The 18674-nt window shown below is 41.7% G+C and overlaps 1 long non-coding RNA gene across 1 annotated transcript in view; it reads right to left on the bottom strand.

Moving 5' to 3' along the window:
* Window positions 1-18421, bottom strand: part of LOC132357847 (uncharacterized) — a 217157-nt gene extending 198736 nt beyond the window's left edge. The window contains exons 1-2 of the long non-coding RNA XR_009500351.1: window positions 18374-18421; window positions 15944-16150 (exon numbers count right to left, since the gene is read on the bottom strand). This is a non-coding gene — a long non-coding RNA (uncharacterized LOC132357847). The remainder of the gene's footprint in view (window positions 1-15943; window positions 16151-18373) is intronic.
* Between the last annotated feature and the right edge of the window lie 253 nt (window positions 18422-18674).

Raw genomic sequence — 18674 nt, 5'->3', positions numbered from 1 at the left:
GAAAATCTGATCAGTTTGCCATCTCAAGAGAGACGGATGGTCTGCTGGACGGGCCTGGGCCTTCCCTCAGGGAGCCTAGCGACATGCTGTCTCACAGGAAGGACCTCAAGGTATTCAGCTGAGAAAGATTTATGGTGTGCAAATTCCAGGTGCCTCACGTCCTAGATAAGGATGAGCCTCGCTTCAGCAAGGCCATTCCACTGACCATTAATCCAAGTTCTCCTAATTCCTGATGATGTGCTCCCGATCCAATGCCTCTTGCCCTTCTCAACTTCTCTAGAGGCACAGAGGAGCAGAGTCCTCCTGGAGCCAACCCTTGGTGCTTCCATCTGAACCCTGCCCCCAACACTTCCCATGGAAAGAGCAGCTGCTGTGGAAAACAGTTCAGTAGTTCCTCAAAAGGGTAAGGACAGAATTACCATATGGCCCGGCAATTCCACTCCTAGGTATATACACAAAAGAATTAAGAACAGGTCTTCAAACAAAAATTGTCCACAAATGTTAAGAGTAGTACTATTCACAACAGCCCAAAGGTGGAAACAACCCTAATTTCCATCAACTGATGAATGGGTGAACAAAATCTGGTATATCCATAAAATGAAACATTAGTCAGCTATAAAAAGGAATGAAGAACGTTCCTGGTGGTCCAGTGGTTAACACTCCACACTTCCACTGCAGGGGGCACGGGTTCAAGCCCTGGGTGGGGAACTAAGATCCCACATGCCACATGGTGCAGCCAAAAAATAGGAAAAAAAGAAAAAAAAAAAGGGAATGAAGTACTGATACAGGCCACAACATGGATGAACTTTGAAAACATTATGCTAGGTAAAAGAAGCCAGACAAAAAAGGCTGCATATTATATGATTCCATTTATATGAAACAACCAGAATAAGCAAATCCACAGACACAGAAAGCAGATTAGTGATTGCCAAGGAATGGGGGTAGGGGAAAATGGAGAATGAGAATGGGGGTTTCCTTTTGGGGTGATGAAAAAGTTCTGGAACTAGATAGTGGTGATAGTTGCACAACATTGTGAATGTACTTAATACCCCTGAATCGTATACTTCAAAATGGTTAAAATAGTAAATTTTATATTGTGTATTTTACCACCACAATAAAAAATAATAATAATAATAAAAAAGAACAAAGTGTATTTTACCACCACAATAAAAAAAATAATAATAAAAAAGAACAAAGCCATCTAACAGGGTGACCATTCAGAGCATGTCCGTCCATCTTGTCTATGAGGGTACAAGACCTTGCCAAATACTTTGCAGAAATCTCTGTACACTATTTGTACCACATTACTTTGATCAACCGGCCTAATATCATTCGTGAAGGTACGACTAAAAGGAAATCTGATAACTTACGTGATATTCTTTGTGACCCCCACTATCCTAGCTCCTACAGCTCACTAAGTTCCTGTGTGGGTGCTTACAAATCATCCTTTGAGTACTGTAATCACCCAGGAGTAACATCAAGTACACTAGGCTGTTATTTTTGGCACTGTCTCCTTTTTCAGAATTAGGACACCCCCCCCCACACGCCCCTCCATTCCTCTGGTTTTTCTCCTCCTTCCCAACCATAGGCATTCAGGGTCTCATTTGTAAGTTTTCTCTGATGGTTTATCACATTCACCTGGGCCCAAATTCCAGCATTTACAGCCAATCCTCGCTGCACCTCGTGTGGTGGTGGTGGTGGTGTTCTTCTTGTTTTTATCTCACCTCTCACTACTCTCCTCTTCACTCACTTTACTCCAGCCACACTAGTCTCCTTCCAATTCCTTACATCAGATATGGCACACTTCCTCATGCCAAGCTCTAAGATTTGGCACTCTCTGCTCTCTCTGCCTGGAAAGCTTACGCCCCAGGTTCCACTGGTTCATTCCCTCACTTTCTTCAACTCTGTGCTCAAATATCACTTTGCCAGAGAGGCTTCCCCTGACCAGTCTATCTGAAATAGCGGCCCCCAAGACCCCTCTCTGCCATTTCTCTCTCTCACTGTTTACCACCTTCTGACCTATTTGTTTATCTGCTTATTGTGTGTCTCCCACTGTCACTCTCTTCCCTCACCTCGCCACCTGACAGATTTATGTGTTTATATTTGGGTTGTCTGCCTCTCCTGCAATATCATGGGGGCTCAGTATTATTTATTTAATAAATCAAGATTGGCCTTCAACTCTCCCCTGACCTGTTCAGTCCATCAACCAGGAGTTATTGAGCAATCTTTATATGCCAGGCACTGTGTTAAGTCTCTGAGCTACGGAAAATGAAAAGACATGGTTCCTGCTTGTAAGTGGCCTCTGGACTAGTCAGAGTAGGTCACAGGAGAGGCCACGATCTAGGGAATGTCAAGGAGTCCTCACTGAAGAGGTGAAAAAGGCTGAGGTTTTCTGAAGGCTAACGAAGGTTTCCACAGGTGTTCGAAGTCATCATTGAGGTGGGAGAGAACATAGCTCGTTCAAAGAACTTTAATATTCTGAGGCTGGAGTCCCAGAGGCAGGGGAGAGAAGGGTAGCACGTATCATCACCTGATTATTTGTTTATTGTTTATCTGCCCCCACTCTCTTCCCCTTAGTTCTTGGGCTTATCACCTCCTGAGCAAGCCCCAAGGGCCTGACCCTGAAAGGCCACCGCACACAGTTTGACACCTGCAGGTGATGGAGCATGTGGTCAAGAAGACAGAAAGGGGAAAGGAGGCCTGGAGCCCAGCAGCTATGCTGTTTGTACAAAGCCCTCATTATTCCTGCTTGCAGACGGCTGTAGTACTTAAGAAAGCTGCCAAGTCAGATTAAACTCAATCAAGAATGTAGAATACGGGTCTTAGGTTCAACAGACAGAACTACTGGTGAGGGAGTCATTGCTATACAAAAGCCTCCCTGTTTCAGTGTAGGCTGGAGCAGGGCAGTGTTCAGGGAAAGGCTGGGTAACCAACCCAGCATGTAATTGAGTCTGTTCTTTTCTCTGTTCTACTAATGATTCATTAAGCAGAGTGTAGTGCTCACTGTGATCCAGACTCATGCCTTCAAATCAAACAGAGGAGGCCAATTTCTGCAAAGTACAGGAAGGAAACAATCAGTGCCCTGGGCTTGGTTAGGGCAGGCTACAGAGGCAGGAACCCTGCAACTGCTTTGCTCTGGGCAAGGCATTTTGGGAAAACTATAGCTTCTTCCTACAGAATGGGTTGTAGAAAAAGTTGAGGCTAATAATAAAGACACGCCTTGGACTTGGTTACCATCACACAAATTTTTTTTTCACAAACCTATAAATAATTAGGAAGTTAGGACATTTTAGCTATAGTTAAAGAATTATGTTAGGGAAAGAAACAGACAACTGGCACTAAATTTTTTTAAATAGAAATATTATACTGTTAAGAAATTACTTTACTGTTACTTTAAGGGAAGCTGAGGATTATCGGAAAATTACTGTGTGATGAATTAATAATAATATTCACATTCCATGGTATACCTACTATGAACTAAGCATTATGATAGGTTATTAGCATACTTTATTTCATCTTCAAAATAACTTCCTGAAATATACATATATTAATAACCTCATTTAAGAGATGAGGAAACCATGGTTCTGAAAGATTAAGCAAGCTGACTATGGTACCCAGAAAAGCCAGGATTTAAAGCCTGAGTCTGTCTGGCTTGGAAGGGCAAGTTTTATGGTTTGTATGTTGCCCTGAAAAGCTCTTCCAGCTTTTGTGGCAAACATCAAGTACCTTCCAAATCAAAGTCCTATTGGAGAGAGACTAGGATAAGAATTAGGAAAGTATTTTTACTTAATGTGAATTTGCAATGATGGAAATCATAGTAGGGAGGTGCAGTTTCCTTAGCAGTAAAAACACATGATTCTTCACTCTTAAATTAGGAGATATCCACAAGCAAAAAGAAAGCACTTGAAGGAGAGAAATCACCTCAATTCAAGGCTAAATCATGAATATAAATGAGATATAAAATAAGAAAGCATCTTCATGAGAAACCCAGAGAAGCTTCAAGAAAAGACCCTCTTCGTTGAGTCCCTGTGTGTTGGGCATTATGGGGTAGATCCAAAGCAAATTCCAGACACTGGCCTTCTATCCCATTTGTGCCTGACTATTCTAGACTTCTGACATATAAATCAGGAAACATTTCATTTCTATTTAAGGTGGAGAGAAACAACACCAATACGCATACCCACAAATCCCAAAACAACAGCTGCCCTTGAAGTGGGATTTTCTGGATCCCCAAATTGAAAAAAGCCTTAAGGTTCTGAGTGTCCAGCCCTTCACATAGCAGAGGAGTCCCCTCTGCCATGTCATTTGTTTGAACATCTCCAACAACCGGGCGCTCACCTACTTTGATTCGACTCCTAATTATTAGTAGTTACTTGTTTATATTTTATCTGAAATCTACCACCCCAGTAACTTTCATCCGTTGATGCTCATTTTCCTCTTGGAACTAAACAGAATTCTGTCTTATGTCCCATCTCTTTCAATGCTGTAAGAGAGCCATCCTTTTGCCCCTAAATATTTTACTCCCAAGCTAACCATCCTCACTCATTTCGGCTGTTGCTCATATGCCATGATTTACAGCACTCTATGATATGACTCCTATGAAGGAGTTGAAGTTGGTCTATGTCCCTCATGAAATATATTTCCCAGAATTGAACATAATAAATCAAAGTATAGTAAGATTGATTATCAAAAGCACAGAACAGTCAGAATACTATGGATATATTTCTAATTAAACAGCCCAAGATTCCTTTGGGTTCTTTTTTCTTCTTTTGTTTTATAGCCTTATCATGCTCTTGGCTCTTATTGCCTTCAGGCCACTAACATCCCCAAGGCTTCTTTTCTACATGCTGCTATTTAGCAAGTTCTCCTTATATCCTTAACTTTGGTTCCAAGGATAGAACACTAAAACTTGTCCTATTTAAATTTCATTTTAACAGAGATGACCACTTATACATTTATTTACATATTTATCCTGCCTTTTTGCAAAAGATACTAGCTGATACATCATCCCTGGGCCAATGCCAGTTTGGAATCTGCTTTGTCATCTGATTTATTCACACTCCCTCCCAGACTCTTGTTCTCTATACACTGATACCCAGGTCCACTTAGCCCATATCCAGGTTACTTAAAAAGGACCATGCTAGGAAAGCAACCCTGGTCGAAACAGATCTTCAACAAAATTTGCCAGATTTGACAGAGATTCATTAATCAGCATTCTTAGGATAGAATGATTATGCTGCTAAATTATCCTATCATCCATCCAGTTTCTCCATCTTCTCAGCAAGGATGCCATGAAAGTGTTTGAAAAATGCCTTGCACAGAAGCACAGAAACTCTATGTCTGCAGGATTCCTTTGATCTACTAGCCTAATAAACATATAACAAAAGAAACCAAAGCCTGTCTGTCAGGCTGTCTCTTCTCAGTGAATTCGTGCTGGCTTCTTTAAGGATCACTTCCTCTCTCTCTGGGAGTTCACACACCACCCATTTGATATTCTTAATAGAGAATCAACATTTGCATCATCTACCTTCTCCCCATTTTTGAAAACCAAGACATTTGCCCATCTCCTGTCTTCAAGAAGCACTTCTATTTCTAATCTATGGGAAAAGTAGATTACAGATGATATTTTAAGGATCTCTTTAAAAAATTGTTTTCATATTCTCAGATATGACTTGTCCCAACCTGAAGACTTGCATTCTTTTAGCTTACATCCTTGGAATGGGAGTGATGGTGGTAGGGGGAGAGAACAGTTTCCCTGAAGAATGGGGGTCCTGTTTTTAGAAGGAGTGAGGGATGCTGGGCAAACAAAAGAGATTCCACTGCAGCAGTGAACCTTCAAATTCAAATATACTTCAGCAAGCCTCAGTTCTCTCTAGCTGGTCTTTCTTGCATTAGTGTTACAGCTCTGTGCTGTTCTTGTGGTTTGAGTCTTTGATTGCTACCTCCCTCTTCCCAGGTTTTTATGTGTCCTTTACATTCTAAGCTCCTTAGAGAGACTTAGCCTCTCTCGCCAGCACATTTAGTCTCTTGGATTACTTCCTCCACTATTATTAATAAGAGGCTCTAGTCTGTTCATACAGACAACAGTCCCTTCTGCTTATTTGTAATTGACATTTCCTGGAAGTTGATGCATTTATTCAGTTTTATTGCTTTTAGTAGGCCCTGATCCCATTTTCGCAGTTTCTGTTACTAACGTGGTTGAAAAAAAATTAACCAAAGACCAGAGAAGATAAAGCCGTCGAGGGCTTCTGAGGTCAATAAGCTAGAAAATAAATTATTCCATTATCAGGATGAAAACTGAATCCTCGCATTAACCTTCCTAATTGCTTGCTTACCTTGTTTTCATACTTTCTAAGTGAACAGGAACAAAGCCACTTGCTGCTGTTCTCATTAACACTAATGATCAATAAGTGGAAAAAATTTTTTTTGCTGATTCTTATATTTTGTTCAACATTATGTAGGCTTAATTTAGAGCTTATTAGGGCATTGCCAGTTTTGCTCATTATCTCCTCTATAAGATGAATATGTTTCTTAGGCAAGCAGTTAACATGAAGCAACAATGACTGACTCAGTTTTTGTCATTAAGCAAGGCTTTCAGTTATGTTTACTGCTGGGGGTGGGGAGGGAAGAAGCAAGCATGAGCATTTAATATTGACTTATTTTAGATACTCCCAAGAAAAGGACAAGACGTACTTTACAACAATTTCGGCGCTGAATGTCAATGACCAGAGCTGACTTGGTATACAAGGGAAGTGTTTGCCTTGCATCCTCCCCTAAACTCTTTTGAGGTTCTTTCCAGCCATTAAAATAGTGCTCTGAAATGAAATTCCGATGCCTGCTACAACATGGATGATGAACCTTGAAAACACTATGCTAAGTGAAGAAAGCCATGTACAAAGGACCACCTATGATATGCTTCCATTTATATAGAACGGCCAGAATAGGTAAATCTATAGACAGAAAGCAGATCAGTGGGCGAATTCCCTGGTGGTCCAGTGGTTAGGACTTGGCACTTTCCCTGCCATGGCCCAGGTTCAGTCCCTGGTCCGGAAACTAAGATCCCTCAAGCCTTACGGTGCGGCCAAAAAACCCCCCCCAAAAAACAAAAAACCAAACAAAAAAAGAAAGCATATCAGTGGCTGCCAGGGGCTGGGGGATGGGGAGATTGGAAGTGATGACTAAGGTGTGTGGGGTTTCTTTTTGGAGTGAGGAAAATGTTCTGAAATTGACTGTGGTGATGGTTGCACAACTCTGTGAATACACTAAAAGCCACTGAACTGTACACTATAAATGGGTGAACTGTGTGGCATGTGAATTACATCTCAATAAACCTTTTTTTTTCTTTTTTTTTTAAATCACACCCTACTCCTCCTGCTGCCATTATATACCACTCCCTCTTTCTTTGGAGTCTTCAGCAACTGGGTCACTGTCACCTTTTCCATCAGGTCCTGCTACCATCCCGAATGACTTTGACATCCACATAGATGACCCACTACTCAACACCCAAGCGAGTCCCTTCCTGGGTCTGCTCCAGTGACCTTCCTCTCCTTTCTACTCGACCGTCACTCCGCCCTTATTTGTTGCATTCCCCACCCAACCTCCCACTCCCCCACCTCTGAAACAATGCCGTCACAGGTCCCTCTCAGAACACGACTCCCAACACTTCCAGCTGGCTCTAATTCTAATCTGGCCCTGGTGAGCGTAGGGTTCTCCTCTTCCTCCACCTCATCACTTTGCCTCCTTCTGCTCTATCATATCAGCATCCACCACCTCCCTCCTGCCCTGAAACTCCCTGCTTTCACCACCACGGCTCTCCTTGTCTGGCTTGAATTCCACCACTTTGGTGTCTCATCCTTCTATCTCAGCCGTCTGGCAAATCTCAACCCTCCACCAATGCACCTATTTCCAGAATGACCCAGCCACAGTTCTAGTCTCCACTGCACACTCAGTGCCCTCAGTGATCCGTTCATATTGCGCCAGAAGCCTCTCTCCAGTTCTCCAAGGTTTCTAGGAGAAACCTGCTTCATGTTTCTCAACCCATCTCCACCTCCCTCTTCACGCCCAGCAGATAATCTTCCCTCCGCCTCTATGTCAGAGAGGACGAAGCGGCTTCCCTAGCACCAAACTATGTGCTTGCCTACATCCTTTCTTCCTCCCCCACCATTCACTGGTCTGAGCAAAATGGAAGAAAAGCCCCTTTTCTTATTTAGCCTCTACTGTGTCTGGCTTACAACACCTCCTCACTACTCAGTGTCCTTGTAGGACTGAGTATTTAACTCCTTTCCCCCATATCTTCAACCTCTTCCCCTCTACTGACTCCTAGCTTGTCTCTCCCTCCTTAAGCAACAGCAGCACCTCCAACTTGATGCCACACCCCCCTCTCCAGCTCTCTCTCTTTCCTCCTCTTTAAATACAAACCTCGGGACTTCCCTGGTGGCAGAGTGGTTAAGAATCCACCTGCCAATGCAGGGGACACGGGTTCGAGCCCTGGTCTGGGAAGATCCCACGTGCCGCGGAGCAACTAAGCCCGTGCTCCACAACAAGAGAAGCCACCACAATGTGAAGCCTGCGCACCGCAACAAAGAGTAGCCCCCGCTCTCTGCAACTAGAGAAAGCCCGCGCACAGCAACAAAGACCCAACGCAGCCAAAAATAAATAAATAAATAAATAAATAAATTTATTTAAAAATTATATATACATTCCAACCTGCTGCAGTGTTCCTCCCAGAAAACAAAACACTACATTCCATGGCCAGGCTTCTGGTTGTGATGTAGATTCCAACAATCAGGTGCACCTATGCGAGATTTGGAAGGGGGAAGTGATAGATCATGAAGAGGGGGCCTCACCTCTGCTATTTCTGCTGATGAGCATGGTTATGGAAGCATCTGGCTTTCAGTGGCAGTTGTAGAGGGAGTCCAATGTCCAGTCTCTAGCCACATGAGTGAAAAGAAGGAGCACCCATGGCATCCACTTTGCTGGCAGCAGATTCCTGATTTCTTGATCACAGCAGAGGAGGTATAGGCTTGAAGCCAGCAGTTATGAAGACAGCTTCTTAGCATTCCAGCTCACTGATCACGGCAGACACAGTGGCTCCCTGGCAGTCAAGTTCTGCAGTGTTATTCTGGAAGGTTTTCCTGGAAACTCAGCCTAGATTTTGCTCTTCCAATCATTTTTAGACTGCTTTTGTTTATATTAGTTAGAACGGTTTATTTTATCTGCAACTAAACTCGGACTACAGTATATCCTGCAGTTAACCACATTTCACCCTGAGTGATTTTTCTGAAACTCTAAAACTCAAATCCAATAATGGCACTGCCCTTGCTTAAAATCTTTCAGTGTCCCCCAATATCTTTATATAAAGCCCAAATGTTTTAATCTTGTGAAAAGGTCCTGTATAACCTGGTCCTCTTATTCTCTGCAGACTTATCTTTACCCAGGTACTCTCTGACCACACTGACCTTCTATTCAGGTCCTTCAGAGAGTCACACACTCATCTCTTTACCTTTGTACGTGCTACTCTCCCTGTGCGGAACACTCTTGCCCAACTCACTTGTTTTGTTTTGTTTTTCAATTTTGGCCTAAAGTCTGTGTCTTCCAGGGACCCTTCTCAGACTCTACCACCTATCACGATCACCGAAACTCTGGGTTAGGCCCTCTCCTATATGCTCCCTTAGCACCCTGGCCTTCCCCCTTTTGAAACACTTTACGTTACTGTATAGGGATTGCCAGTTGTAAACTGTGCCCTCCTGCCCTTATACCATATGCACCTGGCAGAAGGTTCCATGTCTAAGTTGTTCTCTATTTTATCCCCAGTACCCAATGAGTACCTGGCCCAGACATAGGCATACAAATTGAAGTAATAAAGAAACTGAAACATTCTAAGCAGAGGGTCTAATCTCTATTGGATTTATGTTTCAGAAAAAACACTCAGGTGGCCACATGCAGAAGGAATTGTAGTAATGGGATCAGATGGAGGGGAGGGGCTGAGACAGAAAGTCCAGTTTGTTGGTCTGACCTAGAGCAATATTAGTGGGGATGGAAAGGAGGAGATAACTTCGTATGCTATGGTAGGGGGAGGGGAGCAGAAAAACTGATAACACTCAAGAAGCAATGCGACAGGGGCTTATGAATTTTTCTTTTGGTGTCAAAGTAATTAACATTTCAAAGTAACATTTTCTGAGCATCTACTCTATGCCAAGTATTGGATTAGGTTCTTGATAGAAAGATTAGTAAAATACTTTCCCAATCCTGCAGATCGCAAGGGTTTCAGTCCACTAGTGGAGACACAAATACTCTAGTACCAGGCTGAGAGATAAGAGAAAGAAATGAAGAATTTATGTTTTGAGGGGCTGTGGGTGTGTGGTTTTTCAGTTTATTTGTTTGTTTTTGTCTAAAGATAATGGGCTAGTAGTTTATGGGCGACAGACAGTGGACTATGGTGGGAAAACACTGGCTGGAGACAGAACACAGGGCTCTTAGTTCCTCATCTACCACTAATGAGGTAGTATGATATTGAGCAATTTGTTTACTTCTCTGGGGCTTAATTTCCTTATTTGTAAAATGAAGTTTTTGAGTGAAATCACCTTTAAACATCTATTATTTTATGTATTTGTTATATTTAAAATGTGTGCATTATTTCTAAAAGTTTTTCAAATCATTCAATTAAAATGTCTGTGTATTCTAAATAGTGCTTTAGGATAAATGTTTTAACTTTGTCCTATATTATTTAGAAGACAAGGATATAATCTGATCATAAATCAACTGTCATCTTTGGTTTCTTGGTTCTAAGAAACTGACATCATCCACTTTTGACAATTAGGGATAGTTCGCCAGAATATGCTCCCCCCGCAACCCCCATTTCCTTGGCTCTTTCATCCACATGATTTTTAAAATTTTGCATTATCTACTGCCTGGTACAAATGCTATGTTTTGCCAGAGGAATGTAAAGCTAATGAAAAATCTCAAATCAGTCTTTCCTGCCCCTTTGATACATGAGTAGTTTTAAATTCTGGACTCAGATCGTATGAGGATTCTCTTTAAATTTCAACGGAAAGGAGACACATGAAGGAGCACAAAAAGCAGGTTTAGAATCGAGACAAAGAGCTAGCCACTTGAAAATGCACCGCTCTACCCATCACTATGGCTCCCTCTCTTCGTAAGGAAGTGTGTAACAGCTTGCAAGGATGGCCAGTAATACTAACAGTTGTAACAGATGAACCCGGAAAAATTACTGGCTTAATACAAAGTTATTTCTCATTCACTTAAAGTACAATTGGTGGTAGGAATGATGATGGTGGTAGTGGCATGCGTGTCTGCTCCACGCAGTCATTCAGGAACCCAGGCTGACAGAGACTCAGCCATCTTCAAAACCCTACTTCCAAGGACACCTGGATGTGTCAACATCCAGAGGGCAAAAGCAGGGTTGAGGAGGGAGGGAGGGAAGAGGCTTTCCTGTGGAGGGTTTTCTGGGCCCAGCCTGACAGCACTTCCATCCACATTTCATAGCCTGATCTCAGCTCCATGGGCACACCTAACCACAGGGGTGGCTGAGGAACAGGGTCTAGCCACATGTCAGGGAAGAGAAAGGGCAGATTTTGATTACTACGTAGTGGTTTCTGCCTTATCCAGGGATATGGATTCTGTCTACCTGGTCTCTCTCAACTCTCTCCTTTCCACCTCATGTCTATAATCGCTAACAAAGTATTCAGAGGTGATTCCTACTTGGCATAAGTAGTTGGAAAAAATTTTAGAGTAGTGATATTCATCACGTAAGCATCTGATTTTTATGGTGCAACCTTCAAGTTTCTCTAAGTACTCTAATCTCTAACTTAGACTATTACAGTACATTAGTTTGTACAGGGCACACCACGATCATAGGCCACTATGGGTTGTGCATATAGACTGAACTTCAGGTTCATATAACTGAGACTATTACTCTCCCAATGGTATCAGACTTAATGAGGTCAGCAATAAAAAAATTCAGATATCAAGTTTCCTTTAGATCATTTGTCTGGGAAAATTATATCACAATTACTGGCTTTGAGAACTTTCCTGTTATATGTCATAGCTTTTTTTGGTATAGAGCAGTGGTTCTCAAAGTGTGGTCCCAAGACCAGCAGCATAAGCACCACCTGGGAACTTCTTAGAAATACAACTCTGACCATAAAACTCCTAGAAGAAAACATAGGCAAAACATTCTCTGACATAAACCATAGCAATGTTTTTTTAGGTCAGTCTCCTGATGAAAAAGAAATAAAAGCAAAAATAAACAAATGGGGCCTAATCAAACTTAGAAGCTTTTGCACAGTAAAGGAAACCATCAACAAAATGAAAAGAAAACCTATGGAAATGGAGAAAATATTTGCAAAAGATGTGACAAACAAGAGATTAATTTCCAAAATATACAAACAGCTCATATAGCTCAATATCAAAAAAACAAACAACCCAATAAAAAAATGGGCAGAAGACCTAAATAAACACTTCTCCAAAGAAGACATACAGATGGACAACAGGCACATGAAAAGATGCTCAACATTGTTAGTTATTAGAGAAATGCAAATCAAAACTACAATGAGCTACCACCTCACACTGGTCAGAATGGCCATCATTAAAAAGTCTACAAATAACAAATGCTGGAAAGGGTGTGCAGAAAAGGGAACCAACCCTCTTACACTGTTGGTGGGAATGTAAGTTGGTGCAGCCACTATGGAGAACAGTACGGAGGTTCCTTAAAAAACTAAAAATAGAGTTACCATATGATCCAGCAATCGCACTCCTGGGCATATATCCAGAAAAGACAAGAACTCTAATTTGAAAAGATACATGCACCCTTATGTTCACAGCAGCACTATTAACAATAGCCAAGACATGGAAATAACCTGTGTCCGTTGACAGACAAATGGATAAAGAAGATGTGGTGTATATGTATATAAATACACACACACACACACACACACACACACACACACACACTAGAATATTACTCAGCCATAGAAAGAATGAAATAATGCCATTTGCAGCAACATGGATGGACCTAGAGATTATCATACTAAGTGAAGTAAGTCGGACAGAGAAACACAAAATATCATATATCACATATATGTGGAATCTAGAAAAATGATACAAATGAACTTATTTACAGAACAGAAACAGGCTCACAGGTATAGAAAACAAACTTATGGTTACCAAAGGGGAAAAGTGGGGGAAGGGATAAATTAGGAACTCGTGATTAACAGATAGGCACTACTATATATAAAATAGATAAACAATACCTACAATGGAAAAGAATCTGAAAAAGAATGTATATATTCTGAATCACTTTGTTGTATACCAGAAACTAACACAACATTGTAAAACAACTATACTTCAATTAAAAAAAAGAAATGCAATTATCTGGCCTCACACCAGACGTGCTAAATCAGAAACTCTGGGGGTGGGGCCCAGCCATCTTGTGTTTTCACAAGTCCCCTAAAGAATATCCTAGAACCATTAGTCTAGTTGAGTTAGATTACTGCTGAAACATCTCATTTTAAGGACCAGGTCAAAAGAAAATTATTTGAAATTGTTTTGTTGAAAACATAGCAAATCGCTCTCTAATACTGCTGTGAATTAAGAGTGTTGTGGAAAACTGACAGAATGAAAAGACTGCTAAGAGCCCTGGGAGGTCATTAGGGCAAATAGTTTCCAAAGGTGTCAGTCACAGACATCTAAGGTTCTATGAAGCATCTCTAGGGGTTTCCTAAAAGAAAATGTATTCATATGTTTGATTGGTGACTGCTCCCCTGACCATCCAGAGTTTGTTGCCAAAAGACATGGAATTTTGTGTCAGGAGAAATAGTTTTGGAGCTTTAGGACAGAGTCAACATCTTACTCGTCTTTGTATCTCCATTACCTTCCACAGTGCCCAGCACAGAGCAAACACATAATAAACATTTATGTTAATAAATGAATGAATTGGGACTTCCCTGGTGGCGCAGCAGTTAAGAATCCGCCTGCCAATGCAGGGGACACAGATTTGAGTCCTGGTCCGGGAAGATCCCACATGCCGCAGAGCAACTAAGCCCGTGCGCCACAACTACTGAGCCTGCGCTCTAGAGCCTGAGGCCACAACTACTGAAGCCCACGTGCCCAGAGCCCATGCTCCACAATGAGAGAAGCCACCGCAATGAGAAGCCCACAAACTGCAACAAAGAGGAGCCCCTGCTCACCGCAACTAGAGAAAGCCCACACGCAGCAATGAAGACCCAAAACAGCCAAAAAAAATGAATGAATGAATGGATGGAATAGTCATCTCATGGATCTCGGTTCTAAATAACTTCCACTAATATTCCAGAATCACTTTGAAAAAAATCCCGTTTGGATAGTTTAGTCTAGTTACTTTGAAGAATACTGACTGCCTCATGTATGTGGCCAGTCTTTTCAGCAGTTAAGGATTTTACCTATCAAATATTAAGAATGCCTCCAACTCCAACTCCTCTGAGAGAAAACCAAACATATGAAGATAAGTGCTTGTTCCATTTCTTGAAATGTCTATAAAATATCTCCATTGCTGCATGTTAACCTTTTCAGTGACTAACTCAGGGTTTCTCAACCTCGGCACTATTGACATTTTGGGCTGGATAATTCTCTGTCATGGAAGCTATTCTGTACATTGCAGCCGCATCACCAACTCTTCCCCCACCCCCGCCCCCCTGCCCCACTGTGACAACCCAAATGTCTCCAGACACTGCCAAGTGTCCCCTGGTGGGGGATAAAATTGCCCAGCTTGAGAATCACTGCTTTAACCCAATATTAAAAGGAGAAGAGTCATTCTCCTGCATTTTATTCAAAGCTATGGAAACAGGCCTCAAGAAAGAACGTATGCTCCACATTTCCCTTTAGCTCATTGTTGAGGACGTCAGCAGTGACAGCTCTATCTATTTGAAATGATTTGGTTCACAAATCCTCATTATTTTAGGCCAGTTTTCTCCTTGGAACAACTTTATCTTAGAAGATGCAAATTCTCAAACTCTGAGCATCTTTTTTACACTTACTGTGATCTTCTACAATGATTCAGCACTGAATTTCATTACAAGACATTTTTATTTAATAAATTTTAAATAATATATAGACTGGCTAAAGGAACACTGTACAAATCCTTAATACAGTGTTAGCACTAACAGAATTTTTATCTACTTCATTACAATATTTAAAAAAATTATCTAAGTAAAACCTACAATAAAATAAAATGTAATAATAACCTTTATTACATCCTACCTCAAGATTCTGTCTCTGGAAAGAAAGTCTTCATTGTATCTGGAATTTACTTCTTGGTATTGAAAGAATATGCTAATAATTCTATTTCTTGATTCATGTTGGATCGCATCTATTTTCTTACTGTTACCGCATGAGGATTTAGCATTATTTCAACATCCCCTCATGTCTGTCCTCCATATTCTCAAGATAAACATACTACAATTTTTTCTTAAATCGTCAGTGTTTAATCATGAGCCAATAGTGTACCCTGACATCCTCGCTGACATCCTCACGCTACTGTCCCCTCCCCTATTGTCCATGTGGGTCTATACTTTAAACATTCCTCTTCTTTTTTTTTCATTTAATGGCATTTTGAGAGGGAGAGGAGATAAAAGCATATAGTCATCACACATTTAACAGGAAACTAAAATTATTTTTGAAAACTTATAAAAGACTACATATAAAGTCTCAAAATTTTACTGTTAAAAGGTAGAATCTCTACTTTACCCTCACCTCTTGCATTTAGCACAAATAAAAGCTAGGCACTTTTGTTGTTGTTGTTTAAGAAACAAGTGATGTTAAATAGACTTACTCTGATCATTTTGCAATATATATATAAATATTGAACCATTATGTTGTACACCTGAAACTAATATTATATGTCAATTATATCTCAATAAAAACATAAATAAAAGAAAAGGCAGGTTACCAGAAAGACTTCAATTCTTCCCCTTCTGTACACTTGGGACACAGTTACCATTCCTATTTCATGATAAATCTGTTCTTCTCTCTTCTGACCTTGCCGAATTTTCCTTTATCTATCTGGGACATTGAAACCTGGGAAACATCTGGCAGCCGTGCACCATGAAACTACATGTTCTTGTTCCATGAGAAACGGTACTGTAATAAATGTTTCCTGTATCCAAAAAAAAAAAGTATAAAATCTGATTTTTAGTTTTTCATAAAAAATAATTTTTGCACCATCAATCAATAACAACCAAGAAATCAGGACCACCCAGATAAAAAAAGCAGAGGACTAAAAAAAGAGACCCTATTAACATGACAGATGAAGAAGATACCAGGTGAGAAGAATCAGCTATATAACAAAGCCCACAATTTGGAAATTGTGGGAACCAAAGTCAAACAGTTAATTACCAACAAAGACAATAACAGTGGTTCTTTTGTCTTTCACGGTGAATGCACAATAAGCTCTTAATACTAAGACTGGGAAATAAACCATCTATAATCTACTGAAAAAGACCATCTGCTTCTATAAATTTTGTTCTTATACACTTGCCAAAAGAAGAGAACATATTAACAAAATAATGGGCCCTGCACTGTTAATTGCTAGGTCGTTTGCAGTTGTGCTGTTGCTATTAGAATTTAATAAGCCATTCCTTCTGCTAAATTAATAAGCAGCCAAGATTATGTAATAGCTGCTTTCAGCTGCTAATTATTTTTCCCATAATTCCCTTCCCTCCCTCCCCCCAACCTCCACCTTTTCTTGGCTAGGAATACCAGAGACTGCCAATATGTCATCAGCAAGTCTCCCGTCCTCGTTTTCAGAACCACAGACCAACATCAGGAGCATAACCAATGAGCTTAAACTTGGAGGTAGTTATCTCAGGAATCTTGAGGACATGAGTTTTGTACAGAAAAAGAGAAAAGCAGCATTTGGATTCAGAGGGCGAGTTTTCATTACATAGTATTAGATCTGTCTTTGACTGGCTAATGGCATCTGTTTTGTGTAGTAAGGGAGAAGTGGGGCATTAACATGTGCCTCTGGGGCAGGATTGGTCCCGTTGCTGAAATTTGGGCAGGGGGCCTATAAAGACCTACAGAAAGCCAGCTCTGTGCTTTGTGTTGACCACTTCTTTAATACTACAGTATACGTTTAGCATACACGCTGGTAGGAAATTTTCCAAGCAGCATAGCAGCGTTTAAAAGGGAAGGTATTGTATATTTTTATTTTGCCAAAGAAGGGCATTGAAAAATGCCCCCAAGTTCCTATTATATACTATCTTAGTTTTATAGACATTTTAACACACACAAAAAGAACACAATCCCTAATAAAGGATTCCTTTAGATTGATTAAATTTAGCTTCCTGAAAAACTTAGCATCTCTTTTTCCCTTTGGGCCGTTAAAAAATTCGGGCGACTATGCTTGGGAACCTCTGCAAAAAGGGCATAGCTTAACAAAAGCAATTTTCTAGCATCCTTTGTAAGAACCGAGGTGACTGGGGTAATGAATAGCATTCGACATGAGAAACCCGTGGCTGTTCAAGCAAGGTCACTTAATCCCGTGGGGCTCCCCTTTCCTTATCTGTAAAAGATGAGTAGGACTGGATGATTCATCCATTCTTTCATTCAAAAAAATATGTATATCCATTATGTGCTAGACACAATGCTCAGCACTATGGTTCTTAACAAATCTACAATTTTATAATCCTTATCTGTCAGCTCACATTTATTAGTGGTGTTATATACTAGGCAGTGAACTAGGTTGGGATGCAAAATGAAGAAAATTCAAGATGTGCTAATGGGCATATGGATGAAAGAGGGATTCCTTCTTACAGGGTTTGAGGGTGAGGCTTCATAGGAGCTGTGACATTTGAGAGCAAGGGCATGCCAGGCAGAGCAAGTCGTCGACAAGACTAAACTGGAACCCAAGCGAATGTGGGGGAGGAGAGGGGAGACTCCGTGTGAAAGAAGCGGGATCTTGAAATGAGGTGCTTCTAGGCTTTTCAGATGAGAATGGACAGTAACTCCTCAGGTCCGCAGCACTGAGGATGGACGAGGCAAGCCCCGGGAAGAGACACTTGCACAGCTTGGGGCGAAAAGGTGTCTAGGGCTGTAGCAGTGCGATGGGAAGAAGGGGTCGGATTCCGGACAGTTTTGAGGCAAAGTAATTGTAAAGAGCACTCTAAACGCGTGCACGAGCTCCAAGAAAGAGCTGACTTGTTTTCCTCAGAGTTGCAGCACACCCTCTCTCCCCTCAACAACATCACCAGCTATTACACCGCCCCGTCCCACCCTCTTGGGGCACGGAAAGTTATCCGAGCTCGAATGTGGTTCTTGGCAGTCCTGATCTTCCCTGCCCCGCATAGCAGGGTCAACAAAGGGCACCGCGAAACACTACCTTCTCACCACAAAACAGCCGAGACAGCTGCGCGCGCGTCCCGGTGCCACACTCAGGAGTGCGCAGGCGCGCCGGCCCCGGCCTCGGCCGCTTCCGGGTCACGTGGCCTGGCTTCCGGTTCGGACCACCCCTCTTGGTAGAGACGCGGCCAATCGGCTTCCTCGGACTGGGCGGTCACCTGAGCTGTCTCCGGTGCCGTTGGCAACAGCCGAGCTGCATCCCGCGCACCGCCCAGCCCGCCCCTCTGCTCGCCACAGCCAGGGCTCCTCCCCCGTCCGGCCCACGGGGCGGGGTCTGTCGG

Source organism: Balaenoptera ricei, chromosome X, assembly GCF_028023285.1.
Source record: "Balaenoptera ricei isolate mBalRic1 chromosome X, mBalRic1.hap2, whole genome shotgun sequence".
NCBI classification, from domain to species: Eukaryota; Metazoa; Chordata; class Mammalia; order Artiodactyla; family Balaenopteridae; genus Balaenoptera; species Balaenoptera ricei.
The sequence above is the reverse complement of the archived record's forward strand: the minus strand, read 5'-3'. Positions and strand labels throughout refer to the sequence as shown.